The following is a 14,964-nucleotide window of genomic DNA, read 5'->3' as shown; positions in this document are numbered from 1 at the left end:
CAGTGCTATCCTGTACGGATCTCTTACCAACGAGCAACATTCTAGTCTTGGTCGATCGAGTGTTTTGTGAACTATTTCGTCTGTTGATGGACAATATTTCCTTAGGCTTCTTATTATCAATGTGGCATTTGCCTTAATCGTGATTAGTTCTGTATGGTCATTCCGCTTCAGGTTTTCCGCAGGCATACTCCTAGATATTTTATGGGGGAAACTGCTTCCGATGGTTCCGCAATTATGTTATCAGCACAGTACACTGACTTTCTGCCTATGTATCCGCAATACTTTACATTTGTTTATGTTGAGGATCGACTGCCACATCTTGTTGTGCCAAGCATCAATCCCCTGCAAGTCTTCCTCCATTTTGCTACAAATTTCGAGTGTCGCGACTTCTCCAAATACATCAGCATCTTTCTTTCTTTCTTTTGCTACTGCTTGTATCCCGCATTGTGCGCAGGGTCGGCAGGGTTCAGTACGGAATTGGCATGGCTAATTTTAAGGGGTGGCCGGATGCCCTTCCTGCCGCCACCCCATACCCCCCGGGACGGAAGTAGTGTACCTCAGCGGTCTGCGTCTAGTATAAATCGTGAAATAGTGTGAATGTGTTTCAAATGTCTGCGAGTCGTGTAACTGAGACGGGACGTGGGGACCAGCCCGGTATTCATCTAGTACGATGTGGAAAACCGCCTACAAACCACATCCAGGGTGGCCGGCACACCGGCCGTCGTCGTTAATCCGCTGTGCGGATTCGATCCGGGGGCGGCACGCCTACCCGAGTCCAGGAAGCAGCGCGTTAGCGCTCTCGTCTATCCTGGCGGATCCCATATACATCAGCATTATATGCGAATAATCCTTATCGAACTTTCTACGTTATCTGCTAGGTCATTTATATACAGGGTGGATATTAATAAAACCAATAAAATGCAGGGAAGGTTCCTGGCAGGAAATGGAGGAAAAAGGATCCTATGAATATGCGTCCAGATATGCATCGTTGCCAAGGTAGACGGCGCTGACGAATGACAGTTTCTCTGACCACTTGCCGTGTGCTCCTTGTGTGTTGTAGGCTGTGTGATTGACGCAGTGCACTGTAAACAGCAGAATGGTCCGGTATTCATGTCGGAAACAAGCCGAGATAGTGTTGTGTACGGCCAACCACATCTAAGACGTCGAGAGGCAGTAATGCTATACCAAAACAAGTACCCTCACAGACACCGACTACATCACACAACATTTCAAGCCCTTTTTGGGCGTTTGTGTGATTAGGGGTACTTTCAGATAGACGAACATGCAGGGGGGCGGCGAACTGTGGGTACAACAGATCTGGGTTTTACATGATACTGAGACGAACCGTAGTTCTAGATCCAAGCAAGTGGCCCGCCAAGATAGTGTAAGCTAAAGTAAGATTACGTTTATTCTGCGTGACAACCACTACTATCCCTATCAAATGCAATCCCGTGGATGTCACTTTGAATATATGTTGTGCTGTGGAAGTGATTCAGCTGTTTACAGTGTTCCAGAACGCTTTTTTGTTGCACACACGTCGTCCATTTCTGGAGACATATTCATTGGACCTTTTTTTTTCTCCATTTCCAGTCAGGAACCCATTCCTGCAATTCGTCTGTTTTATTAATGATCACTCCGTGTATTATGAAAACTAATGGTCCTGTGACCCTTTCCTAGGGGACCTCCGAAGTTACCTTTGCGTCTGAAGACATCTCTACGTTCAGAACAACAAGCCCTATTCTTTTGCTAGGAACTCTTCAGTACCATCACAGAACTGACAGAGCGAGCTCGGTTTCACACGATCGCCGTTTTCAGAGCTCCAGTTCGTTCCTATAGCGGAGATTTTCGGTCATACGGGGGCATATAATATATTCCAAAATTCTACATCAGACCGTCATCAGAGATACAGCCTTTAGTTTTGTGCTTGTGTTTGACGACTCTCCTTGAATGGGAATGAATTCCGCTCTTTTTCCAATCATTAGAAACGCTTCGCTCCTCTGAAGAGATAAACTCACTGCTCCTAGAAAAGGGGCAAGTTACATGCGATTTCAGTCTTTCTCGGCGAATTCCACTGACGAATTCTTCTGGTGTTATCAGCCGAGTGGTGGAGCGTCTTGTCGCAACGTTTCAGTTGTAAGTAGGCTGTTTAGGTTTTTATGTTGGTAGCGTCACCTAGCGCTCTGTGTGAAAATCACTGGCTGTGCTGTGTGCAGTCTGTAGCTGGTTGGCATTGTTGGAATATTCGCCATTGTAGTGTTGGGCAGTTGGATGTGAACAGCACGTAGCGTTGCGCAGTTGGAGGTGAGCCGCCAGCAGTGGTGGATGTGGGGAGGCAGATGGCAGAATTTTAAGAGCGGACGATCTGGACGTTGGTCCGCCAGAAGGAGTAAATTTGTAATACTGGATATCATGAAGTGATATATGACTTTAGAACACTATTAAGGTAAATACATTGATTGTTTTCTATCAAAATCTTTCATTTGCTTACTATGCCTATCAGTAGTTAGTGACTTCAGTAGTTTGAATCTTTTATTTAGCTGGTAGTAGTGGCGCTCGCTGTATTGCAGTAGTTCGAGTAACGAAGATCTTTGTGAGGTAAGTGATTCATGAAAGGTATAGGTTATTGTTAGTCACGGCCATTCTTTTGCAGTAATTATTGAAAGTCAGATTGCGTTGCGATAAAAATATTGTGTGTCAGTTTAGTGTTGATCAGGATAAGTAAAGAGAGTAATGTCTGAGTACGTTCAGTTTTGCTCAGCTGTTTGAAAATCAAATAACGTAGAGGTTTATCAGCACAGTAATTCACATTTTACAGTGAGTTTCGTGCCCATCATCTTGTGGCTTTAGTGTCGGGATGCTGCTGTTGCTGCTCTCATCTTTTACTTTCCCCTCTTTGGGGGAGTGTGAGGGGGTGTTTGTAGCCTTTCGGATTTTACTCCCCTGTGTACGTGTGTGTATGATTTTTTCTGTACATTTTTGGTGTCTGTGATATGCGATGACTGTTCTGTATGTGTCTGGTATTTGCCTGAGGTTGGCGAGATGTTTGGTGTTATATGGGAAGGAGCAGGATTTGGGATTTGGTATTGGGATTTTCTCTTCGACTTAATCGTCGATGTCGGGATGCTGTGTCCTGCAGATCTATATAGTTGCTGGCCGTCGTCCGCCACTGTAGGCCGGCCAATCACGTTCCTACGGGAGGGGGTACCACGTCGGTAGTGGTGGTGGTGGTGGTGGTGGTGGTGGGGGTGGGGGGGGGGGGGGGAGCGGCGGAGGCGCAGACCGGCGTCGCTGAAAACTGCTATCCCTGTTTACTAAATTGTTGTGCAGACGTATCTGCACTGTCTCTTTGAAGATCGAGTCCCAGAAACCGTTGGCGCTGCACAGCTTCTTCGTTTGTCCCTCGATAATGCTATGTTCTGCTACAGCGGAACTTGTTTGTCTGTCCTAGTCGTACGTTCGTGATGTGTTCAGCACACCTCTGGTGAGAGATACTTCGTTGTGTCTGCCCGATATATTCCATCCCACATTCGCACTCAATACTGTAAAAGCCCGGCGTCTGCAGCCCCGGTTCGTCTTTGGTTGAGCATATCTTTGACTTTTTTCGGTGCGTGAAGGTTGGTCGTTATTTCGTGCTTCTTTAATATTCTTGCGATCTTGGCTTTTGGCGGTCCAGCAAACGGCAGAAACGCCACACGTTTTGCTTCGTCTTCTTCTGGTTTCTTCTCCCGCCTCTTGTCTGCACGCAAGGCGTGTCTTGTGTATCTGTGTAGCCATTCTTACGGAAGGTTTCCCGCAGATGTGCTAACTCACGCGGCAAACTCTCGCTGTCACACATCGACCTGGCTCCTTGTACTAAGGTGTTCAGTACTGAGTTACGTTGTGCTGGATGGTGGTAGCTCCAAGCATTGAGATATAAGTCTGTGTGCGTCTTCTTCCTGTAGACAGTGTCCCAAGTACCGTCCGGATTATATACCGGGTGATCAAAAAGTCAGTATAAATTTGAAAACTTAACAAACCACGGAATAATGTAGATAGAGAGGTAGAAATTTACACACATGCTTTGAATACCATGTGGTTTTAGTAGAACAAAATAAAAAAAAAGAAAACAAAGTACTGCTAGACGCGTGAAAGATCTCTTGCGCGCGTCGTTTGGTGATGATCGTGTGCTCAGCCGCCACTTTCGTCATGCCTGGCCTTCCAGGTCCCCAGACCTCAGTCCGCGCGATTATTGGCTTTGGGGTTACCTGAAGTCGCAAGTGTATCGTGATCGACCGACATCTCTAGAGATGCTGAAAGACAACATCCGACTCCAATGCCTCACCATAACTCCGGACATGGTTTACAGTGCTGTTCACAACATTATTCCTTGACCACAGCTATTCTTGACGAGTGATGGTGGACATATTGAGCATTTCCTGTACAGAACATCACCTTTGCTTTGTCTTACTTTGCTATGCTAATTATTGCTATTCTGATCAGATGAAGCGACATCTGTAGGACATTTTTTGAACGTTTGTATTTTTTTGGTTTTAATAAAACCCCATGTCATTCCAAGCATGTGTGTCAATTTGTACCTCTCTATCTACATTATTCCGTGATTTATTCAGTTTTCAAATTTATACTGACTTTTTGATCACCTGGTAGAAATGCAGAACACAGCATCGCGACACTTCGCCAGAAGATGGTGGGTACGAAACTCATTGAAACGTTGCGACAAGACGACGCCACCACTCGGCTGATAACCCGAGAAGAATTCATCAAGGGGCAAGTTCTTTCGCATATTCTGCGTAGAATCGAATTTGTATCCCGTCAGGTCCAGTAGCCTTTCCTTTATTGGGCGATTTCAGTAGCTTTTATATCCCTTGGTCACTTATTTCGATATCTGTCATTTTATTATTCGTGCAACAACTTAGAGGAGGAACTACACTGCGATCTTCCTCTGTGAAACTGTTTTGGAAAAAGAACTATGGTATTTCGGCCTTTTCTGTGTCATTCTCTGTTTCTATGCCACTGTTGTCTCAGAATTCCTGAGCATATAGCCTCGATCCGTTTACTGCCAGAAGAATCCATCTTCCACCAAAAATCACAACGAAACGAATTGTTTTCAGAACACAGCAAGTGAACACATATTATTTGATTTATTGTCAACCGTTTCGCTCATCAGATGCGATGATTCTGAGACATTTGTAGACCTAGTGGCAACATGTTACAACTTAAAAGCACCACTCAGCACCATCATCAATACAAAGTGGTGGGAGCTGAAACTGTTAGACTACACGTTATGTGACCTGTGGCTGCCTCCTGTACATTAATTACAATGGTCTCTGTTTCCCCTGCATGGAGTGTTTGCGCCTGCTAAATAAATATGTTCTTGAATTTTTACTTTATTACTCATGTGCACGAGTGGAGTAATTTGAGGAAAGCAGTAAATTTAGTTCTACTTAATTCTCGTAACGAGTCAGGTCACCCTTACAAACGGATATAACACACGGTTGGTGAGTTTACCTTTCCGTGAGAAACATGGGTCACGTTAAACAATGGTATATGTTCTAAAAACAAAAATATGGAATTACAGTCTTTGATCGCTATTTTTTTTTTTTATTTTCAATAACCGGTTTCAGGCTAGCTGCCCATCTTCAGATCTGTCAGATAAAGTTAAAAATATAATTAACAAGAGAGATTTTATAGTTACTGATAGAACTATCTTAGTTTACAATTTTTTTTCGGAATGAATTAAAATGCAAACATACCGTATATTGCAGTTACAGAGTAACCTGTCATCCTGACCTACTGGTTCGCTGTAAAGTAATCTTTAATCTGTTGAAACCTTATATCACAGTTTGGATACACGTTCTATCTACAGGGTGACAGTTATTGCAGTATATGAAATAAAAACATCATAACTTCTGAACGGTTTGCATTAGGACGTTCAAATTGCATGGTTGGCGTCGGGGCATGATGGGAATTAGTACGCGCATGATGGTTTGGTTTAGCGACTAAGCCCACTTTCATTTGGCTGGGTTCGTCAATAAGCAAAATTGGTCCATATGAGGGACTGAGAACCCGCATTTCCGACCGAGAAGTCTCCTCACCCTCAACGGGTGACTGTGTGGTGTGCAATGTGCAGTCACGGAATAATCGATGCGATATTCCTCGATGGCACGGTGGTTACCGAACGGTATGTGAAGGTTTTGGAATATGATTTCTTCTCCTTTGTCCAAACTGACGCTGATTTCGACAAGATGTGGTTCATGCCATATGGAGCTCGACCCCATGGAAGAAGGAGTTTGATGCCCTGAAGGAGGACTTTGGGGACCCCGTTCTGGCGCTGGGGTACTCAGAGGCCACTCGCGTGAGCCTCGATTGGCCGCCATATTCTCCAGATCTGAACACACGCGACTCCTTTTCGTAGGGCTATATTAAAGACAAGGTGTACAGCAATAAACCCAAAACCGTTGCTGAGCCGAAAACAGCCATTCAGGAGGTCATCGACAGCATCGATGTTCCAACACTTCAGCGGGTCATGCAGAATTTCGCTGTTCATCTGCGCCACATCAGCGCCACTAATGGCAGGCATATCGAACTTGTCATAATCTAAATCCGAATATCTGTAGTGAGATTTATATGTTGAATAATGTGTGTAGTTTATTTTCATATAGTTCAGTATTTGTCACCCTGTATATGAGACTTTGAAGCACAGCTACAGAAGTACTGTCAAGTTGTTGCCGTCGCTGTGGGGAGAGCTCAGCATAGCGTCGTTGTGTACTGCATTCAGCAAAACCATGCTTGAGGAGCTTATCGGCCAACTCTTCACCAGTTCGTCTATCCATAACGCTGTGCATCACTGTTAACATATAAACTAACATTAATGGAAAAACAAAACATTAAGCAAGTCAATAGCGTGTTGGCCCACCTTTGGAATGCAATACAGCAGCAATTCTGTCCCACGTGGTTTCGAAATCTCCTTGGTATGTTTCTGAAGGTACAAGGCAGCAGACGTATACTCACAGGTAACGCGATTCCCGTAAATTGATCATCGACCTGGTGCAGCAGGAAATGTGATTCACCCTACCTGGAGCTAAGGAAGTGGAGACTAACGGCGTCCCAGATGTGTTCCATCGGATTCAGTGCAGATGAAATTGGTGGTCAAGTGATGAAGGTGAGTTCACGCTCTTCAAACCGCTGTAACACGATTCTGTCCTTCTGAGCTGAAGAGTTGTGCTAATGGAAAACACCATCACCAGCGGGGAGGCGACGTGCCTGGTCTGCAATTATGTTTACGTATTCCACAGTTGTCCGGTGCCTTCGCTTACTAAAACAGGCCCAACGGAAGCACAGGCCAATGTCCCTCATGGCATAATAAGGCCCCCACATGACTGTTGCCATGGTGTGCTGCACGTTAGGAACAGCCGTCCGCCTGGATTGTGGTGTATCTGTATATCTACATCTACATCTACATTTATACTCCGCAAGCCACCCAACGGTGTGTGGCGGAGGGCACTTTACGTGCCACTGTCATTACCTCCCTTTCCTGTTCCAGTCGCGTATGGTTCGCGGGAAGAACGACTGTCTGAAAGCCTCCGTGCGCGCTCTAATCTCTCTAATTTTACATTCATGATCTCCTCGTGAGGTATAAGTAGGGGGAAGCAATATATTCGATACCTCATCCAGAAACGCACCCTCTCGAAACCTGGCGAGCAAGCTACACCGCGATGCAGAGCGCCTCTCTTGCAGAGTCTGCCACTTGAGTGTATTAAACATCTCCGTAACGCTATCACGGTTACCAAATAACCCTGTGACGAAACGCGCCGCTCTTCTCTGGATCTTCTCTATCTCCTCCGTCAAGCCGCTCTGGTACGGATCCCACACTGATGAGCAATACTCAAGTATAGGTCGAACGAGTGTTTTGTAAGCCACCTCCTTTGTTGATGGACTACATTTTCTAAGCACTCTCCCAATGAATCTCAACCTGGTACCCGCCTTACCAACAATTAATTTTATATGATCATTCCACTTCAAATCGTTCCGCACGCATACTCCCAGATATTTTACAGAAGTAACTGCTACCAGTGTTTGTTCTGCTATCATATAATCATACAATAAAGGATCCTTCTTTCTATGTATTCGCAATACATTACATTTGTCTATGTTTAGGGACAGTTGCCACTCCCTGCACCAAGTGCCTATCCGCTGCAGATCTTCCTGCATTTCGCTACAATTTTCTAACGCTGCAACTTCTCTGTATACTACAGCATCATCCGCGAAAAGCCGCATGGAACTTCCGACACTATCTACTAGGTCATTTATATATATTGTGAAAAGCAATGGTCCCATAACACTCCCCTGTGGCACGCCTGAGGTTACTTTAACGTCTGTAGACGTCTCTCCATTGATAACAACATGCTGTGTTGTGTTTGCTAAAAACTCTTCAATCCAGCCACACAGCTGGTCTGATATTCCGTAGGCTCTTACTTTGTTTCATCGACCTGGTGCAGCAGGAAACGTGATTCACCCTATCTGGCCATAAGTTTCCACTGATCCACGGAGCAGTCTCGATGGACGCGTGGCCACTAGAATCACAACGGACGATTACTTTTGGACAGCACAGGAACAAGTAGGAGTCACTTGCTCCAGAGCTCCATGTTCGGCAATGTGCGCTGAACTATTTGCTCCGAAAGACTAGTGCCTGCACTACCACTGTACTCTGTCGCCAGAACTGCCTGAGACCGCCATCAATCATGCAGATCATGCATCCGCGTTCTGTGTAAAGGCGACGACGTTCAACACCTAAAACTCAACCTCAACACACAGCCTCTCGTCGTATCACTGCCTTTCTACCAGATTCTCACGACAGTAGCACGCCAACAGCCATCGTTTCTGAGATTCTCGTTTCCAGGTGGTGGGCTTAAGAGTCTGCCCTTAGCCAAAATCACGTTTCCCCATTTGCGGCACGTATATTCTCAGGAACGATACTCCATTCTTCTCCGCTCCGCTATACTCTTCTCTTACAGCTTATCAGTATATTGTCAGTGCAATACGGACGCAAAGATAAAAGGTAAATAGGAGTAAGAGATCAAGCTAACAAAACTTCGAGTTTAGTGAGCCACAGGAAACCACGAGTCCCTTGTGCAAAAATATACACAGAATGTCTCTGTCTCCGAAATTTTCCCGTAGGAGCTCAGGTTCACCCTTTGTAGACCAATAAACAACACATTCCAGTGCAAGGGTGTATATTACTGAAAGGACCTCCTGTGCAAAACAAGACGAACCCACCACAAGAAAGCCTTTCAACAAACAGTTGAAAATATTTGGTTTATCGCGCAACTGTTTCATTCATGCAGGAAGCTCGTTGAAAATGAAACCTGCGGAATAGTAGACATGTTTCTGTACAACGGCTGAAGAAACTTTATCAAAGCATAAATTGCTTCTCCGTTTATTGTTCACTCTATGTGTATGTGACAATTCCCCTCGATGTACTTCGTGTTATCAACTGCAAATCCCATGAGAGAGTGTACGTGCAGCAATGGCAGGGTTACAATTCAAAGACGCTTGAATAACAACAACTTTTGCAAACTGAAACCACATTTTGTTCTGACAGCTCTTGCACAGAACAGAGGGTGGTTATAATTAAGTAGTGTTAACGTCACCACTTGCCGTTAGGCGCCGGTACTGGTACGGTGACGTAGGTTTGAAATACGAGCATCGGTATGCACTGTAGTTACAGACAGTCAACACGCGTCTGGACAAGCTGTGCGTAACTTCGCTCGTAAAACTGTTTTATCAAAGCAGGGGGGGGTTAAGCACTATGGGACTTTTAACATCTGAGGTCATCAGTACCCCAGACTTAGAACTACTTAAGCCTAACTAACCTAAGGACATCACACACATCCATGCCCGAGGCAGGATTCGAACCTGCGACCGTGGCGGCAGCGCGGTTCCAGACTGAAGCGCCTAGAACCGCTCTTCCACAGCGGCCGGCCGTATCGACGCATTAAAGGAGTACGGAGAAGTCCTCTTTCCACACCAGAGTTGCATTCGGAATTTAGAATTAAATGCCAGTTTGAGAATTTATCGTGGGATAGGCAGACGACCAGTAGCGCCACAAACTGTCGAAGAAGTTACCGTTGCCATGGCTGAGAATGCTGCACGCAATGTGCCATCTTCAAGCAGCGTACGAGCTGTGCCACGACAGCTGAACAGCTCACGGCCCGCCATTCGAAAAGTGCTGCGAACAAATGGGAAATGGTATCCAGATTGTCGTGCATGCAGATGATCGTCACACTGAACAACGTTTGTAAGCCTGAAAGTAAACATGGTACTCGTTCGCAGTTAACAAATATCACCCTCTGATGTCGAAATGAAAAAGTCTTCCTTTCAGTGTTCTATTCATTACTGTCTTCAGCATGTCTTTACAAACGTTTCCACAAATTTTCATCGCCCTACGACCACTCGTTTTTCATGGGGGCCTGCCAAAAGTTTATTTACAACCACCCCGTATACATAAATTTCAATAGACTGGTAACTTCCTCATTTGCGGAGAAATCAAGGTTTCCCTGTATCAGTGCGAAACGTAGTACACTCCTGGAAATGGAAAAAAGAACACATTGACACCGGTGTGTCAGACCCACCATACTTGCTCCGGACACTGCGAGAGGGCTGTACAAGCAATGATCACACGCACGGCACAGCGGACACACCAGGAACCGCGGTGTTGGCCGTCGAATGGCGCTAGCTGCGCAGCATTTGTGCACCGCCGCCGTCAGTGTCAGCCAGTTTGCCGTGGCATACGGAGCTCCATCGCAGTCTTTAACACTGGTAGCATGCCGCGACAGCGTGGACGTGAACCGTATGTGCAGTTGACGGACTTTGAGCGAGGGCGTATAGTGGGCATGCGAGAGGCCGGGTGGACGTACCGCCGAATTGCTCAACACGTGGGGCGTGAGGTCTCCACAGTACATCGATGTAGTCGCCAGTGGTCGGCGGAAGGTGCACGTGCCCGTCGACCAGGGACCGGACCGCAGCGACGCACGGATGCACGCCAAGACCGTAGGATCCTACGCAGTGCCGTAGGGGACCGCACCGCCACTTCCCAGCAAATTAGGGACACTGTTGCTCCTGGGGTATCGGCGAGGACCATTCGCAACCGTCTCCATGAAGCTGGGCTACGGTCCCGCACACCGTTAGGCCGTCTTCCGCTCACGCCCCAACATCGTGCAGCCCGCCTCCAGTGGTGTCGCGACAGGCGTGAATGGAGGGACGAATGGAGACGTGTCGTCTTCAGCGATGAGAGTCGCTTCTGCCTTGGTGCCAATGATGGTCGTATGCGTGTTTGGCGCCGTGCAGGTGAGCGCCACAATCAGGACTGCATACGACCGAGGCACACAGGGCCAACACCCGGCATCATGGTGTGGGGAGCGATCTCCTACACTGGCCGTACACCACTGGTGATCGTCGAGGGGACACTGAATAGTGCACGGTACATCCAAACCGTCATCGAACCCATCGTTCTACCATTCCTAGACCGGCAAGGGAACTTGCTGTTCCAACAGGACAATGCACGTCCGCATGTATCCGGTGCCACCCAACGTGCTCTAGAAGGTGTAAGTCAACTACCCTGGCCAGCAAGATCTCCGGATCTGTCCCCCATTGAGCATGTTTGGGACTGGATGAAGCGTCGTCTCACGCGGTCTGCACGTCCAGCACGAACGCTGGTCCAACTGAGGCGCCAGGTGGAAATGGCATGGCAAGCCGTTCCACAGGACTACATCCAGCATCTCTACGATCGTCTCCATGGGAGAATAGCAGCCTGCATTGCTGCGAAAGGTGGATATACACTGTACTAGTGCCGACATTGTGCATGCTCTGTTGCCTGTGTCTATGTGCCTGTGGTTCTGTCAGTGTGATCATGTGATGTATCTGACCCCAGGAATGTGTCAATAAAGTTTCCCCTTCCTGGGACAATGAATTCACGGTGTTCTTATTTCAATTTCCAGGAGTGTATATACTGCGTGAAACGTGCTTAAGTGCGAAACATATTGATGATATTATGATCGATGATTTTATCTATGTATGAACCTTGTAACCACAGTGAAGACACATGTTGAATTAAATATCAATGCAGGAAGTAATGCATTTCGTTACTGAAAGAACCGTACGTAAGATATATCTCCAATGTGGATAACTTAACTCCAGTGAGGAATTTCGTGTAACTATAATTAAAATTTCTTGAAGCGTTTTAATTACTTAGCGTCTTCGGTGCTAAATATTAAAGCTGTGTGAAAATAATTCATAGCGACGCATTGGATTTGGAATTCATTAAATTCTGTATAACGTAAATACTGAGATTTAATTTACTCCATTTTAATAACTGAAATTTGTTTGTGAATAACAAATGCTGCAAATACTTTGAGCCGAGAGCTGCGTTTCTGAGCGCCAAGGGAGATTTTTAAAAGACGGGTCAGTCATTTCCGCACAGTTATTAGAGCACATAACCAAGTATTACAAAATTCTTCTCTAGATTTCTGGTAACATGTCGTAACATTAGCCTGTTTACCCGTGCTAATATGCCTCCGGTAGCTGCGCCTCCGTCGAATCATGCTGAAAAGTGTTTGTCTAAAGTAGGCTATTTCAGATGATGTTATCCACAATAGGTTCACTGCTCAAAATACTTTAACTGCACTTTGATGTTAAATAACCTGCCTTTTATGGCCCGATCGACTCTCATTCACTATATTTTATACACAGATAAATGGGTAAGTCCCTTCCTACACTTGACTGATGTCGTATAATAATGATTTTTCAAGGGCAGTAATTTAACACTGAAGTGACCCAAAAATTTTCGTGTGGCAAATCATTAACGTATTTACTAATTACACTGTGCTTCCAAGTATACAGTCATTTCAAAACAAAAACGACGTGCACAGTTAGCATAATTTGGGAACTATACTGTTCAGAGTTCAATGTTATTGTCGCAGTTCGGATAACGCATTATTCAACGTTAACACAGTTCTTGAGATTAACTGCAAGTTCACATCCAGTCTTCTAAAACAGTCACTGAATTACAGAAAGATCTTTCGGATGCGAAACTGAGATAAAATTCGGCACATTGTACGACTTTTAATTTGTGCTAACTAGTCTGCAGTACATTTTTAAATACAGGTCCTGCTGACACGATGCACTTCCGCAGACTGTCTTAAATGGTTCCCAAAATGTTCCTTTTATAAGTTTACAATAATTAAAATTATATTTATCTGTTGTTGTTTGCTGGATTTTCCAATTTACAACGAAAAATATAAGTTTCTGAGCAAATGAATAGTAAGGGAAGACTTCTAAATGCGGACTTTAATTTAAAATAATAATTGGTATTGAATTATGCTGTCTAACTTTCCAAAATACGGTGTTCCACCACGTAATTAACAATGTTTTAACTAAGAATGATAATCACTTCCGATCTAAAAAAGGGCAGAAGTTACTAACATATTTCCAGCTTCAGCTGCATAGATATTCCACTTATTTACGCATAATTTTGATCTAAAGCTAGTAATTGCGTCTACGTTTATATGTTCGTTCAAATGTGTGTGAATTCCTAAGGGACCAAACTGCTGAGGTCATCAGCCCCTAGACTTAAACACTACTTAAACTAAGTTTCACTGACCTTCGAAGTAGTCACCAGCATTGAGTATAACCCGTTGCCAGCGATGTGGAAGTCGTAGGATACTCTCAGCACTGCCAGTTCTACTGACAGCTCGAGCGGCGCGATCTATTGTCCTATGAATTTGTAGCAGTTCTGAAGCGAATGCCGTGAAGTGTTGCCTTCAGTTTAGAAATCGAGTTGAACTTCGGAGGGCTTAAGTCAGGGGAGCACTTATCAGCCCAATCAGTCAAACAAATCAGTAACACCTTACATTGTACGTGCTTGCGAAATGATGGTCAGGTCCTGCACAAAGTGTTATCACTTCTGACTCTGTGCTGTTTATTTTTGGAACACAACCTCCGACCAGCTCAGAGACAGAAGTTATGACACTTTCTGCAGGACCTGGCCATCATTTTGCAGGACAATGCTCAAGCACGTACGGTGCAAACTGTTACTGATTTGTTTGACTGATGGGGCTGTAAGTGCTATACCAACTACTGCACTCCCCTGACTTGAGCCCTCGGAAGTTCAACTCGATTTCTAAACTGAAGGAAACTCTTCACGGCATTCGCTTCAGAACTGCTACAAATTCGTCGGGCAATAGACAGCGCCGCTCGAACTGTCAACACAACTGGCACTGCTAAGAGTATCCTACTGAAACTTCCTGGCAGATTAAAACTTTGTGCCCGACAGAGACTCGAACTCGGGACCTTTGCCTTTCGCGGGCAAGTGCTCTACCATCTGAGCTACCGAAGCACGACTCACGCCCGGTACTCACAGCTTTACTTCTGCCAGTATCTGGTCTCCTACCTTCCAAACTTTACAGAAGCTCTTCTGCTCTCATTCTGGAAACATCCTCCAGGCTGTGGCTAAGCCATGTCTCCGCAGTATCCTTTCTTTCAGGAGTGCTAGTTCTGCAAGTTTCGCAGGAGAACTTCTGTAAAGTTTGGAAGGTAGGAGACGAGAAACTGGCAGAAGTAAAGCTGGGAGTACCGGGCTTGAGTCGTGCTTCGGTAGCTCAGTTGGTAGAGCACTTGCCCGCCAAAGGCAAAGGTCCCGAGTTCGAGTCTCGGTCGGGCACACAGTTTTAATCTGCCAGGAAGTTTAATATCAGCGCACACTCCGCTGCAGAGTGAAAATCTCATTCTGGAAGTATCCTACTACTTCCACATCGCTGGCAACGGGTTATACACGACGCTGGTGATTACTTTGAAGGTCAGGAGCATAAATCCTGGACAGCTAATCAGCGAAAATATGCTCCAACGCGTTTTCGCCATTTCCACCATCGGGCCGGCTTTACGTCTGGAGAACGCCGAAAGAATCCTACATTC

At 45.6% G+C, this 14,964-nt stretch overlaps 1 non-coding gene across 1 annotated transcript; it reads left to right on the top strand.

The window, feature by feature from the left end:
- The first annotated feature begins 14,639 nt into the window (after positions 1–14,639).
- Trnaw-cca (transfer RNA tryptophan (anticodon CCA)) lies at positions 14,640–14,714 on the top strand. The gene has a single exon. It is a non-coding gene; the product is annotated as a tRNA-Trp (tRNA).
- The last annotated feature ends 250 nt before the right edge of the window (positions 14,715–14,964 follow it).

The sequence above is a fragment of the Schistocerca nitens genome, chromosome 9 (assembly GCF_023898315.1).
Source record: "Schistocerca nitens isolate TAMUIC-IGC-003100 chromosome 9, iqSchNite1.1, whole genome shotgun sequence".
Lineage (NCBI taxonomy): Eukaryota > Metazoa > Arthropoda > Insecta > Orthoptera > Acrididae > Schistocerca > Schistocerca nitens.
This window is presented reverse-complemented; position numbering and strand designations above follow the sequence as displayed.